Raw genomic sequence first — 14,838 nt, 5'->3', positions numbered from 1 at the left:
GGTCAAGTTTGATCAGGGATAATCCGAATGGCTCAGTGATGCTGTAGACTTGGACTCATATATTAGCAGTTAATTAGAGTGTGTGTTTATGTGTGTTTGCTCACATGTAGTAAAAACTAACAAATGCTGCAAAATACCTCTGCAGTAATCATGAGATTATTGAGCGCCGAAATTATGGAATAAGACTGTCATCTCATTTGCTAAATTTCCCAGTTCTGCCATGATGCACACTGGGAGCGCAGTAGAGAGCTGGCACTGCCCCAGGCCATATGGACATATGGAGAAGTGAACCTGATGTAACCAGTGACAAGCCGTACAATTTTATCGGTCGCATGGTGCTATTAGAAAAGACCCCTTCTTGTGCTGAAGCATAACGAACAACTCAGAAAAAAATGAATATGTTGATTAATACATATAAATTGGGCAGACCTTTGATGCAATTTCTGTGATGATTTGGGGGAAATATGAAGAACTGTGTGGAAAGAACCATAACCCTATAAAGCCTGCTCTATCAGGCCTGTAAAAGAACAACATGATCAAAACCTGTTGTACACAAACTACTTCATGCATTCTGTTGTCTGACTGATATATTTTTAGCAAGTAAAAATACTCTTAGTATAGTTGTAAAAACACCCAAGATCTTTTTGGAATCTTTAATATATTTATAAAGTAAACAATATATTTATATATTGTTAGTAATATTTCAAGATGAATATTTACTGGACAGAAGTAACTTAGATTTGATTGATTATTCAATCTTTTTTTTTTTGTATGTTTTACTCTATAATAAAAATTACAAAGCTTTGATCATGAAACTAAATATTTAAATATCACCTTAATAATATATTATTGGGAGATATAGAGAGACAACTGAGTTAGGTACAGGTACATAAAATGTACAGATAGACTGCTTTACTGTTGAAATGATTTCATAGATTTTTTTTTTTTATTTACAAGCTATCAGAATTTCATCTTACTTTTGGCCATATAAACATGACCAACTGGCCCAAATTGCATATTTTTACTCCGTTTGGGCCCCTGAATAAAGAGAGATGTTTTTTGTTCTTAAGAATATCTTTCTATCTATCTGTCTATATTTCTGTCTATCTATCTTTCTATCTATCTATTTTTTTTTAAAGATTCAATAAACTTAAAAAATTTAAAAAAAAAATGACTATTATTTTTTTATATGTCAGGTTTTGTAAGGTTAAAATGGAAATGTGAATTGAACTACACTACTAGCTGTAAGCAATCTAAAATATTTATTAAACACACAAAGAACAGAGCATGTGTGGATCTAATAACTTATTTCATAAATGAAAATTTTGGATTCTACAGAAATCAGTAGCTTTCGGTTGGGTAAAGCAAAAAGATGGACAGCATAGTAAAAGCAATAGTAACACTTTATTTTAGGGTCTCTTAACTAGTTGCTCATTAGCATGCATATTACTAGAATTTTATCCATTTATTCGTACTAATTAAGCACATATTAATGCCTTATTCTACATGACCTTATTCTACATCCCTAATCCTACCCAATACCTAAACTTAACAACTACCTTACTAACTATTAATGAGCAGCAATTTAGGTATTTACTGAGGGAAATGTTGTAGTTAATAGTGAATAAGTGTTCCCTATTCTAAAGTGTTACCAAAGCAATTGCTATTGATAGCTGCGTAATTATGCTCAAGGACAACCAGATAATCCTGAAGCATGTACTGTACTGTATGCCCAAAATGTTTTATACTATTCATTGACCTTTGCTGTAAAAGCAGGCAAGCCTTTGACAAGAGGATTTTTGAGGTTGAAAAAGAGTTTAACTGAATGAAAAGTCTTATATGGGAATATCATATATTCCTGGCAGTGGGTCTTTTTGATCTGGACCAATAAGTAACAACCTACGCCCTAGCAATCACTTAAAAGTTTTTTTTGGAATTTTATTTTTTATTTTTTTATTTTTTATGTCAAGAACCCCCAGCTATACATTTTCATTTGTAAAATTATTATTATTGTTTTTATTTTATTTTTTTGCAACGTAGTTCAGAGCACCGGCCTGCTTAGATAAATGCCCCCAAAGCAAGCAAAATGATGGGAAATAATTTCCTGCAAAATGACGGCTGTGCTACGCCATTTGTCATCGAGTATCTTCCCCTTCGTTCTCTCCCTGCAGCCTTGCTGTTGGAAAATGGATCTACACTTGGCAACCAGTTCTCCGTAGCTCCAAGCACAATCACTCATCTGTAGTGCAATCTGCTAAAAGAATCCATCATTTATGGCATAACGCATGCTAGCAGAAGAAAGGCACAGGGCAGAGGCTCTAGTAACTCAAGACAAACATGTCAACAGTTCACACAAAACGATTTCAGGGAAATGACAAAATGTGCGTGAGGAAAAAGCAATGAGGGAAAGCCTCTCCATATTTTCTCACGCACGAAGACAGAAGCTATGGTCCATAACTTGGCAAGCTGCCTACTGCCTACATACAGAGTATCCTAGGTTGCATCCTAACAACAATGAAACCTCATTAGGGACTGATTCAGAATGCTCTACATATGCAGGAACTCTGTAACATTGATTAATTTTAGTATAGGAGAAACCTTTTTGACTCATAGGCTTCCCATTGTCCAGCACAAACGATATTTCTTCTGGTATTTCTACAGTTTATGACAATGCTCTCTGTTTTGAAAGTTTTTTGATAACAGAAACTGGGAGTGCTGATAGTGCAGAAGCTTAGGAGAATGTCCAAGCTGCTCTTACAATGAATGTGAATGGTGACCACAACTGTCCCTAGTTCCCATCCACTTTCATTCGTTTTTTTTTTTAGATATCACCTGTTGCAATGAAGAAAGCAATACAATTTTGGAACAACAGAGTGAGTAAATGATGAATGACTGTTTATTTTTGGGTGAATTACTCCTTTAATTTGCATAAATATTCAGTATTGAATGAATTATATTCATAATCAACATTTCTCTCAAATTATCCCATTCTCTAACTCTCCAACTTTGATTTATTTTTTTATTTTTTACTGAGCTTGTGGCATTACATTGGATTATCTCTAGATTCTCTACAAAAGACAAATATGATGCTTTCTTTGAATTTGACCAAGAGTAGGCAGCATAATTAAGTTGACTGCTTTTTGGAACAGCCTTTGCATCAGAAGCGTATTTAATGCCTAAAAATTTAGAGGCAGCTCACTACATTTTGGAACAGAGCTACAATGATGGCAGGACTTCTTCTTGAGGGAGCTGTGGTGCCCTTTCAGAAGACACAAAACCCCCCTTGTTCAACGCATGAAAGCACTCCACTGTAAAAAAAAGAAAAAGAAAAAAAGAAAATTCTACCAAACGTCAGCTGAGTCTTATATCAACTGAGTAAGTTCATGAAAAAACTGACAGCTCAGTTTTGCAAGATCTACTTACCATCTTGGAACAAATCTTTTCAAACAGCACTGGCATAATATTGTGAGGCATAGAACAACCTTCAAATAAACAAATACAATAACACGGGTGCTCATGTGCAAGAAAAACATATCAAGTCAAGATTCATTTGTACCCCCGAGCCAATGAGTCTTCAAATGGTGGCATACAGAAGGAAGTCATGACATCACCGGTGCAATCAGTCTGCGAGAGCGGCGTACAGGCAGAGAGGAGGAGCGTGATGAAGAAAGGAATGACGGTTTTCTTCAGGGCAACTAGTTAGCATGCACGTCATACACAGCCCCTCTCAAATTAATTGGAGCATTCATATTAATGCTGTTTACCTCCAATCCATCAATCTGTCCTGAGTGAAATTTGGCTGATGCAATAGAGTGGAGTTCAGTTCAGCACAGAAACGTCCTTGTCTCAAGAATGACACGTTTCTGTCCACGGTTTAAAGATAAAAATCCATTCAAATTGACTTGGAGGATGTTGCCCGAGTTTCTGAAAGGCATCCTATGAAGCATCAGGAGTTCAATTAAAAGGTTGCCAAGCATGTACGGTTCTCAGTGAGCGTGTAAAACCTCAAACCAGAGAGGCCTTTAACTGCTCGGTTGTGGTAAAAACACAGTACAGTGAAAGTACAAACATCTCTAGCCACAGGAGCATCACAGCAAGTTGAGGAAAGGCCATGCCTGAAAAATCCTGTGAAACAGCCTTTGTTGTGTTACAACATCTGCCTTTAACCGTAATGTAGATACATACGTTAACACAAGAAGGAATGTGGGCATTTCCTATTAGAGAAATCCGCAGGGGAAAAGTGATGATCCACAGATGCAGACATCATCCTTTAAGAACGTGCCATCTTGCATCACTGAGCAGTTCAAGGGCATGCAGATAGCTGCATATTGAATTAGACATAGATTCTCTTTCAAGGACATGCCATAAATTCCTAATGAAATGTGGCTCTTTATGGCACTCGCAAATAGATAAGGACACAAATAATCAGAAGGTGAGAATTCTTTCATATAATTTAGCCATGTTTCAGATTACTGGCACTCAAATCGGTATTGCCATGTGAACGTACATTTATTATAATCTGCACCCAAAAGAAGTGTGAATATTATGCAGCGTGATTTTAATTTTGTCATTTTTGTTAGTCCTCCTGAAACTTTGCACTGTGTACTTGGCTGCTGGTCCTATTAGCAACATGAAAAATAAAACTTTTAATCAAATTGTGAAAGAGGTTACATACAGTACAGAAAGCGTCAAAAGAGCGCTCACTGTATAATCTCTGAAGCTGACGATCACTTCAGTTCAGCACGACTATGTTCTGCATTCTTGTGAAAATTCTAAAAAAATACATGACTTTTAAAAACTTTTTAAAGATTTTACATTTTTAAAATTAGATTTTAAATTATGCCCTATTATGCCATTTTGAATATCGCCTTTCATGCAGTGGGTAATGTAGCTCTATGTAATATAAAATAAGTTATTGTCTCCCAAAAGAAAGAATCGATGCCGATGGCCTCGTGGGCAGCGCGCCGACATGTAGTGCTGTTGCGCTTCAGGCGTCCCAAGCTCGAGTCCTGGCTTGTGGACCTTTCCTGATCCCAACCCCCTCTCTCTCACCCACTGCGCTTCCTGTTGACCTACTGTCCTATCTAAATAAAATGCCTAAAAAAAAAAGAAAGAAAGAATCGACTCTGACCAGCCTAAAAGAGTCGTCAGTAATATGAATCTCACTTCTGCAATGGATGGGTAACACATTTGCATAATGCATAATGTTGGCCAGCCGCAAACAACTTGACCCGCCCTCAAACACTGTGACTAGTTTGTGTGGTTAACATAATGTTGAGAATACGCTACATTGTGAAAGTAATTTAGATTTTGTTTTTTGCTTTTTCATTTCCAAAAGATGAGGCTGCAAAGAATCAGTGGTTAAATTTTATTTTTACAGAGCAAGCTCATGGAAAGGAGGAGTTTAGAGAGACTGAATTTTAGAACTAATTCAAACTAATCATTTGAGAATCGTTGGGAAATGAGGTGATATTAAATGCATATTTTTTTTAGGGGAAAAAAAGCATTTTTTTGACCTTGCATGCATGGAAACCTATTGCAGGAGACACCCAAAACAAAATTAGGAGCCTTAAAAAAGGCATAATAGGGGCACTTTAAAACAATAGGCGTAATACAGTTGCTGATTTTGTTAATGGTAACAGATAAATATCATATAACTGAAGATCACACACTACTACAACTTTCACTGCACCTTGTTTCTAGGAGAGGAATGAAAAATAAAAACAATGCGTTCTAAAATTGGCTCAAAATATCAACTATGTTTGATATCACAAACTGAACGGACTCGTAGTCTTAAAGGGATCACCTGAAAATGAAAATGTTGTCATCATTTACTCAGCCAAATGGTGTTCCAAACCTGTATGAGTTTCTTTTGTTCTGTTAAACACAATAGAAAATAATTTGAAGAATGTTGGTAACAAACGGTTGATGGAAGCCATTGACTTCCATTCCAAATAGCTCAAGGTAACCATAGACTTCCATAGTAAGTCAATGACTATCGTCAATGGTTAACAACACACAATATCTATGGGGGGATCAGAATATATTCCTTCGTGTTCAACAGAAGAAAGAAATGTATACAGATTTTAAGTTAAGGGTGAGTAAATTATTTTCAGAGGAACTATCCCTTTAAGTTAAAAAAATCTGAGTCTGTGCCCAGCTGCCCAATATATGCAGTCTGGCTCTGATTTTGACAAGTATAGGGTCAAATCCAGGCTCCATGAGTTGTGTGAGATTGGATATTGCAGTCATAAGCTCAACAGTCATGTTTGAGATTGGCTACATTGATCAATGCTGCAAAACCACCATGTAATAATAAAAAGCTTTGACATTCCTCAGAGCTCAAACACAAGCGAATCGGTACTTGGTAGACTACTACCAAATTACAAAATTCACAAAATTGTAATAAATACACAAAACGTTTGTGGGTTGAATGTGGCTCTTTTGGTCACCAATTGAGTACCTCTGGGCTGCAAATTCATTTTGCGCATTGCCTTCACTCCGTTGTAGTCAAAATGTGTTTACTACCTCCACAACTGTCACTGTCATAAAGCTCCTTTAAAACATCCACTGCGACACAATGACAAACTCTCAGTCTGACACACTGATTGAGCCCTGTTTTATAAATCCATCTCTAAAGACAGGAAAATGACAGCAAAAAGCTATGCAATGCTGAAGTAAAGAGATCTTCAACTAAAACCGATGCACTTTATAAAGTTCTGTTGCCATGGTGATACAAACACGTACTGTCTATGTAGAAAGTGACCACCGAATAAAAAACTGAATGCGAGTTCAGCCAGTGGATATCCTCTTGATGACTGATATTAAAGGTTAATCAGTTGGGCCATTTTTTTAATTCTCGCAATAATCTAAAACGAGCTTCAGATATTAGCATTGCTGGTGATAAGGGAATCATCTAAACTATGTAGGCCTTAATGTAAAGACCTAACCAACTGTGTGGCACTGCAGCTTTAAACCACAGAAGATGGCTAATAAAGAGGAACTTGAAATAGACATGTGGGGGTGAATTTCAAAGCACTTAATACATCTAACTCTGGAATTTTACATATAAGCCTATGATTTTCAAAGCAGGAAGGGTTTGAAGTAAATAAGCCGCATCTAGAAGGATGTCTGCTTAGACCGAATAGCAACTGTATGATTTGTACAATGAAAGCTCATAGATTAGCCCTTGCCAGTCCCTCTCAGGCGCAATGGCAGAAAGCCTGGAGTAACGAAATGCTCATTTACTGATTAAACTAATTTCTTAAAATGGCAGTCAAAGTAGCCAACTCAGTTCACAAATGATTGAGTCTTTCTTTTGGCCAGCCTCATTCACTTATCAATACATCCTTCCTACTTACCTCACCGATTCAGCAGTCTCAGCAATGGCTGAGATGTACTGCTAGACTGGGAGATCAAATGGACTTTGTAATGAGCGTATAGGCAGACCAACTAATTAGTGTTATGCAAATTAGTTTTTCCAGTTTCAAACAAACACACCTGTCCACACTGACAGTGACACACCGAGAGACAGATTTTCTATCTCTGTCTGAAAAAATATAGCTCTGTTTGTCTTGTTGAATTTGACACTTTAACTGATGTTACACCAAAACGTTAGAGTTTAAATTTAATAAAGCTCCCAATTTTTTTTTTATGAACAAATGTCAGAGGTGCTTGCAAAACTCACAGTCAGGCCACTGATATGCGAATGCTAATGTGTTCTGTGTGGTTAGGTGGCATAATTAATCTGTGTTATTATTACTTATATATTATTATCTTATTTATTAATATTTTGAATTATACTTTATTTTTGTATTTTATTTTTTCATTTTATTTTAAGTTTAATATGTATTTTTCTTCTGTGCTTTTGTCATTTAAAAAAAATTATATTTAACTTTCATTTATTTTTATTTTTATTTTCTTTCAGTAATTTTACTACTTAAACTTATTTTATTTCAGTTAGCTACCAAAGGCAACATTTAAATTTTTTAAGTAAACTTTTTCATCTTAATAATTATTTGTAATTGTAATAAATAATTTAATAGAATATTTTTAATTTTTTTTAGTTTTTTAGTTTTTATTTTTAATAAAAACATTCGGTTTGCCATTTTAATTTATTAGCATTTTTATTTTAATTTTAGTCATTTTAGTATTTCAAATTATTTTAAGACAACATTTCTAATTGTTTTTTTTCCCCTCTAATATTTATATTTTATTTCAGCATTATTTAAATAAAAAAACGATATTCAATAGTGTTAGTTTAACAATAACAACACTGCACCAAGTCTTGATACTCTGTTTTCTAGATATTGCTCAGGTTCCAATGGAAGACCATCTGTGCCAGAAAATCAAACAAAGGTAATTGTGACAAAGGTTAAAATAAGAAATAAAATTACAAAATCACATGATTTGTGGTATGTAGCACAAACAGGATTTGTTACGCCCTAAAGTTTAATACTTACAGCCTAGAACAAAGTATAAGCAATAATAACAGTGATTGCTTCAGCAAGAACCTCTAATTATAGTCGAGAAAAGGAACAGGACGATACAACAACAGCAATGACCCTTTTTTGAGAGGTATATGACTCTATATTTCCACGGTAAAACACCATGATAGAAAATGTATAAAACAGTCTCCTAGGAAATAAGCAAAGGCAAAGCCATATTCAATACTGAGGGAAGCAAAACAGCTTTTAGCTTCAAGGTATCAGTGCCTTCTGGAAGGCATCACCACCTACCCCTTCATTTTTCGCCTTGTGTCCATTTAAAAGATGTCAGTGAATCCAATGAATGTGAAAAGGGAGTCTGATGAAGCGGCAAGAGAAAATTGCGCTGACTCACAGCAATCAGACCGAGTCATGCTGTCATCCACGAGACCACAAAGCTTAACTGCCTTCTGAATAATTTACATTCTTCTTTACGATCAGGGCAGAACTTCATACATACAACTGACTCATATACAGGCAAATAAGCTCCCGTGGGAGGCAGCTCTCCTTCTGTGAGCATCAAAACCTTCCTCTAAGGCGCACACTCTCCTCTTGGACACACACAGCAAACGGGACACTGTTAAACATGAATGAAGAGTGATTTGCACTCTCTGAGTCCTGCAATGGGGGTGGAGAAACAAGAAGGGGGCATTTTTTCAGTTTGTCAACCCTGGAGGCCATAAGAGCACATCTAGGGCCTAGAGAGGAAAAAAGGCCACAAAAAGAGGCCTATATTAAAGATGAAGACATTATATCATAGTGCAAAATCCTGTCTATACAAAATAAAGCGTTATATAAATGCCTCATTCATTCATTCATTTATTCAGAAGTCTCTGTCTAGTCCATTTTTGAGTACAGATGGACCCCAACAACAATTTGCAGTTCAGGGTTATTTTAGTTAACTAAAACCATCAAAATATTTTCATTATTTGAAATAAACAATTACTGAAATAAATTAAAATAAAAAAAACTGAAATAAAATTATATGTTTATAATATAACTACCTTTGTTTTATGTCAGCTAGTTGCCAAGGCAATATTCGCATTTGACAAAAGCATAGCAAAATTACTAAAACTGACTAAAATGAAAATGAAAATGCATCAAGGCAACAAAGCAGCCATTGTACCTTCGGTTTCAGACTCAGCCTAAATGTTTGGTTTATTGCGAGCACACGTTTGGCTGGTTACCTCCAGTTTACCTGTGGAACACATTCGCTTTCAGTTGTACTCAAGGGAAAAAGGGTTGTGGAAACAGGAACTTAGTCGCATTCTTACAGAACTGCCAAATGCTGCACAGTGCAATGCATGTCAGTATACTGTTATGAGGGGAACTCATGGGACATTATATAGGAACGCTGAGAGCATGTTGGAGGCGTGTGTAGGACGGGACAGTTGCAGTTTGCCATTAATAGCACACTGTGCTCAATTAGTCCAAAAACAACGTACTACAGGAATAGCTTGCAGAATTTTTGCCACTTTGTATTGCTACAGCCTTGACATGAATTAAACAGTTAGTTTTTGGCTAATTAGCGGTGCCTGCTTTTACTATTGCTAATTCTTACGTTTTTTTTTTTTTTTAAAGACTTTAACAAACCTCTAAACTGAAGTATTACACTTTGACGCATTACTCATCCACAGATTCTGCTAAAAAAAAAAAAGATACCTCAAACCATGTGGCTTGTTGAGGAGGTGTGCTATTACCTATTTAACCCTTTCACATTTAAGTTTAAAATATTCAAGCTGAGCCCCCGGAGTGAGTTACACTGTTATATTAAAATGCATCACCTTACTATTTCTATAACTGCACTTCAAGCTTGTCACATGACACACCACAGCTACATTAGTGCTGTATGACAAATGTCATGGTTTTGTATCTTTGCTCCTTTTAATTCAGAATATTTACAAGCTTGCTAACTATACTGTGCAATATCTGGCATTCTGGTTCTCAAAGATGTTTAGGTAAGTAGGAGAAAAATATATTTTGTAGTTACCTATACAAGGTGTTTCTGATGTGCAAAAAAGATTCCCATAGACATCATTGGGTATTTCACAAACAATAAATGCTGTTTTGCTAGTACTTATGTGTATTTAAATTTCTAAACGTGAAATAAATATTATGTGGTTGAAAACACCGAACAGCTGTGATATATGACAAGCGATGAGCTCTCCCTGGGCTCTCTATGGTTCAGCGCCAATGCATGAAAGCAGATTGGAATATAGCTGTTGATCATATGACGCACTGAACGTTGGCGGACAAAATCACTAACTTACATTAAAGTGGGGATCAGAGACTTGTGGGTGTGTTTTTGAATACCCCAGCAACCACATACAGTAACAAAGCTCTAACCTATGAGAAGCTTGTAGCATTATAGCACTCACATTTTCTTCAGAATATGCTAAAATGTAGTTAAAATCAAAGGCAGTAAGAAACCTAATTGAAATTGTTCAAAAAGGTTTAGAACGAAGGTATTTTTCATCTATTAATAACTCTAATCTGGCAGGAACAATGCCAAAATTCACATGTGATAAATGAAATGGTCATCCAGATCAATGCACTTCTGTGGTTTGGCATCAGATCCACTATACTTACAGGAATGATTGGTTATTGTTCAACTGAATTTGTGTTCAGTTTTTTTATGGTTTTCTTAAATATGTCTGCTTTGGTTTTCAGTCATCCACTTTGATTATTAAACCAGGGCACTTTTTGAATTTTCCATTTGCAATTTGCAATTACTGAATAAAAATTTTAAATAATGATTCAAATCAGAAATCAAGCAAGTTTGACTTTTCCCAAAAGCAATATTTACCACTGAAATGTTTAAATATAAGCTTAATATAACTAGAGAATGTGCACAATGATTATAGAAATTCCCATGACTTCCCAGCAAGCATGCAGTACATCTCCAAGAGCTCTGAACATCTGGAAAACATCTAATTATTGAGTACAACATCTAATGGGCATCTTTAAAACAGTGGCGACTCACATACTAAATTATAAACGTCTCTAACGCATGCATCAACATGTATTTTTAACATGTGACAGGGAATGTTTTAGAGATTTATTGCAGATGAGTAAATTCTCTAAAAACACATTTTGCAGATGAAATACACTTGAAACAGAGGGGGGGGGGGGGTTGCAGTGATGCTGTAGAGGAACCACTATGTGTTACCCAAAGGAACTTTCACTGAACATTTCTTTAAAGAACCATTTTTATTTAGTCTGAAGAACATTTTAACAATCTAAAGAACCTGTGCAGTGGAAAGATTTCATGGATGGCAAAGGTTCTTCATGGAACTATCAAGGCCAATAAAGAACCTTTAGTGTTTTGTGCAATTTAATAGTCCACACTCCAAAAAAAAAAAAAAAGGATTTTTTTTTTTTTTTTTTTTTTGCAGGATGCCATAGAACCACCTTTTTTGTGAAGAACATTTTAATAATCTCAAAAACAATATTTCAATACAAAGAACATTTGTGGTTCCATGGATGTTAAAGGTTCTTTGTAGATCTACAGATGCCATTTATAAACCATTATTGTTAAGAGTGCATGGATGGATGTTAAAGGTTCTTCATCGAACCACCAATACCAACAAAAAAATGTTTACTTTTAAGAGTTTTATTAAACGAAAAGGTTCCATGGATGTTAAAGATTCTCAAAGAAACTACAGATGCCAATAAAGAACCTTTATTTTTGAGTGTAGGACAGGTGATGTATGTGCTAGATTTTATTCATTTCCATTACTTTTCCAGGCCTGGAAACACACAATTTTAAAACTCCCCAATATTTCCAGGTTTGAAAAGCAACTAGACTTTGTAATCCAGTTGCTGGAGACATTTGCATTGGCTACTCATCTGAGCCTCTTCAAGCAAAACACAGCAGAAAAATCTGGCATGAACCACATGGGTGCTGTAGTATAAACAAGCCACACAATACAAATACGCAAACAAGCACATAACAAGTCCAGTTGGTTTCTGAAACGCGTTGGCAAATGTTCATTTCTCTCCCAGCATGCTCTTTCAGCTCTATTATAGCAAACTAACATGGTGCGCACTGGAGCGTAAGTACCCGCGCTCTCCATAAACAGTATCAGTTAATTGGCTGCTCGAGCCACACGACGAGTGCGCGACTGCCCCCGGTGCCACACCCTCTTTTCATTAAACAGCCTTGACACCCCACTTACATCTGATTCAACAATAAGTTACATTTAAATTACAGTGAAGCTTCCGATAGCCTATTCGGATGTCGAAGATAAAGGTTATTCTGCACGTGATACAATGCCCACCACGGGAAGAAACACAGCGCCCGAAAGCCTGATATTTCGCTTTATGCAATATATAAGGGTTCAGTTTCAGCGCTATTCTCCTCTGTTAGTCAAATAGGTTAGTCTACCTGTACTGACAGGCAAGGGCAGCTCATTTACAACATATTGGTCAGTATAACAGCGGCATCCTTTTACTGTCCTCTTCACGAAACCTTTTTTTTGTTTGTTTGTTTGTTTGTTAAAAGATGACCACATGACCAAAAACGGTAGCAAACCCCTGTTAACAGAGCGGTGTCGGCCTGCCGCGCAAAATGTCAAATGCAAGAATAACGCAAAATTTTAGGCTCATCGCAAGGGCATATAGGCTGATTCGTTCATATAGACACATTCAGCCCGTTTACAGTGCGCACTTCACGGATAGTGAGCATATACAGGATGACATCGCAACAAAGAGCCCTACCTGTCTCTCCAGGTTTGACGCGCGGATTTCCGTCCAAATGCCGACCATTGAGGGCTTGCGATTGCCACCGCCCTGCTGCTTCTGCTCCCCGTCACAGGATGGAGACTGTCCCAGAGGATGAATGAGCGGAGCAGCGGACGGAGGGGGAAGAGCAGCTCTCTCGGGTGGATGGATGAGAGGAGAAGAAGAGGAGGAGGAGAGGAGCGTAGGGGGCGTATGCGCGTTGGAATACACCAAACTCCTTCCTCACCGCTGAGAGAGCCGCGCTCAACTGAACACGCACCGATTTCATCATCACGGATGCGCTTCGAGCCTCTATTCCGCTTCATGTCCGTCCTATTGGGCAACGCTACCGCATTCCTAATTCAGTGAACAAATTAAATGTTAGAGTAAATTGTACCTGTAATGTAGGATATACATTGTGCGAGAGCGCGAGTAACCATAAATACAATAAAAATACACCAGAATAGAACTGAATACTTTTTGTCCCTATACAGACAAGTTACCAATGCAAGGTAAAAATGTTTTGTCAGGTAACTAAAAATGTGCTTCATGTGGTAATATTTTTTAATTACTGATTTTATATAAGTGAATGTATTGTTTAACTCTCTATTGGATGCATTTTATTGTTATTTTTTATTTTATTTATTTATTTTATTTTTTAATGATATACTTAGAGGTCTCTTAGGACCTCATTACTAAAATTAAACAAATTTGTAAAAATAATAATAATATTTTGGAGCATCATTAAAAAAGTGAAAAGCAACAAATAAATAAATCTGTTCTAATCTTTTTAGAACATAAAATAAAATATTTTTAATATTGTTAGTAACCAAACAGTTTTGGTGACTATTGACTATTGTCTCTGTATAGACAAAAACAAAACACTTTTCTCAAAATATCTTTTAAGTTCTTTCCTTCCTTCCTCCCTTCATTCATTTATTATTATGCATTTTATTTAATATTATTTATTTTATTACATATTATTATTCATTTATTTATGTATTTCTTTCTTTCTTTATTTGTTTGTTTGTATTTATTTATTTATTGCATTTCTTTGCTTTCTTTTAACATAAAAGAGGATATTTTGAAGAATGTTGGTACCCAAACAGTTTTAGTTGCAATCTACTTCCACAGGTTTGGAACAACAGGAGGGTGAGTAAATAATGAAAGATTTTTCATTTCTGAAATTAATGAACTGAATTTGAGATTAGTTAGTCTCAAACTAATACCGCAATAAACCTGAAAATTAATAACTCAAAAACACAAATTAACAAAAATGCCAATTTATTAAAAAAAAAAAAAAACACACACACACAACTAATATTTACACAATCCAGCATTCAAAGTGTATGTGAAGCAAAAATGATGAGAAAGAGGACAACTTTAACCTTAGTTCAGCACTCCAGAAATCGAAATATCTCAAAGAATCCCAACTCCACACAAACAACTGGTTTACTGACAGCGCTTCTGCCTACAGACTGCTGCTGATAGAAATCCCTCACTTCTGAATTAAGGGAACAGTCTTAAATGCCCTGTTGATGAAACGGAATGTAATCACCGAGTTATTAAATGTCCATTCAATCACCATCGTGTAGTTCTGAATTCTTAGTTTATTTTTTTATTTTTTTAT

The 14,838-nt window shown here is 35.9% G+C and overlaps 1 protein-coding gene across 7 annotated transcripts in view; it reads right to left on the bottom strand.

Moving 5' to 3' along the window:
* Window positions 1–13,486, bottom strand: part of LOC109096527 (band 4.1-like protein 1) — a 48,481-nt gene extending 34,995 nt beyond the window's left edge. For 6 of the 7 annotated variants that reach the window (XM_042712834.1, XM_042712835.1, XM_042712837.1 and 3 more), the window contains exon 1: window positions 13,206–13,486. The gene's annotated coding sequence lies outside the window, so the exon portion shown is untranslated. The remainder of the gene's footprint in view (window positions 1–13,205) is intronic. The other variant, XM_042712840.1, reaches the window with a different exon arrangement.
* Window positions 13,487–14,838: the final 1,352 nt, after the last annotated feature.

The sequence above is a fragment of the Cyprinus carpio genome, chromosome A23 (genome assembly GCF_018340385.1).
Source record: "Cyprinus carpio isolate SPL01 chromosome A23, ASM1834038v1, whole genome shotgun sequence".
In the NCBI taxonomy this organism is placed as follows: domain Eukaryota; kingdom Metazoa; phylum Chordata; class Actinopteri; order Cypriniformes; family Cyprinidae; genus Cyprinus; species Cyprinus carpio.
Note: the sequence above shows the minus strand (reverse complement) of the source record. Positions and strands in the feature narration are given on the sequence as shown.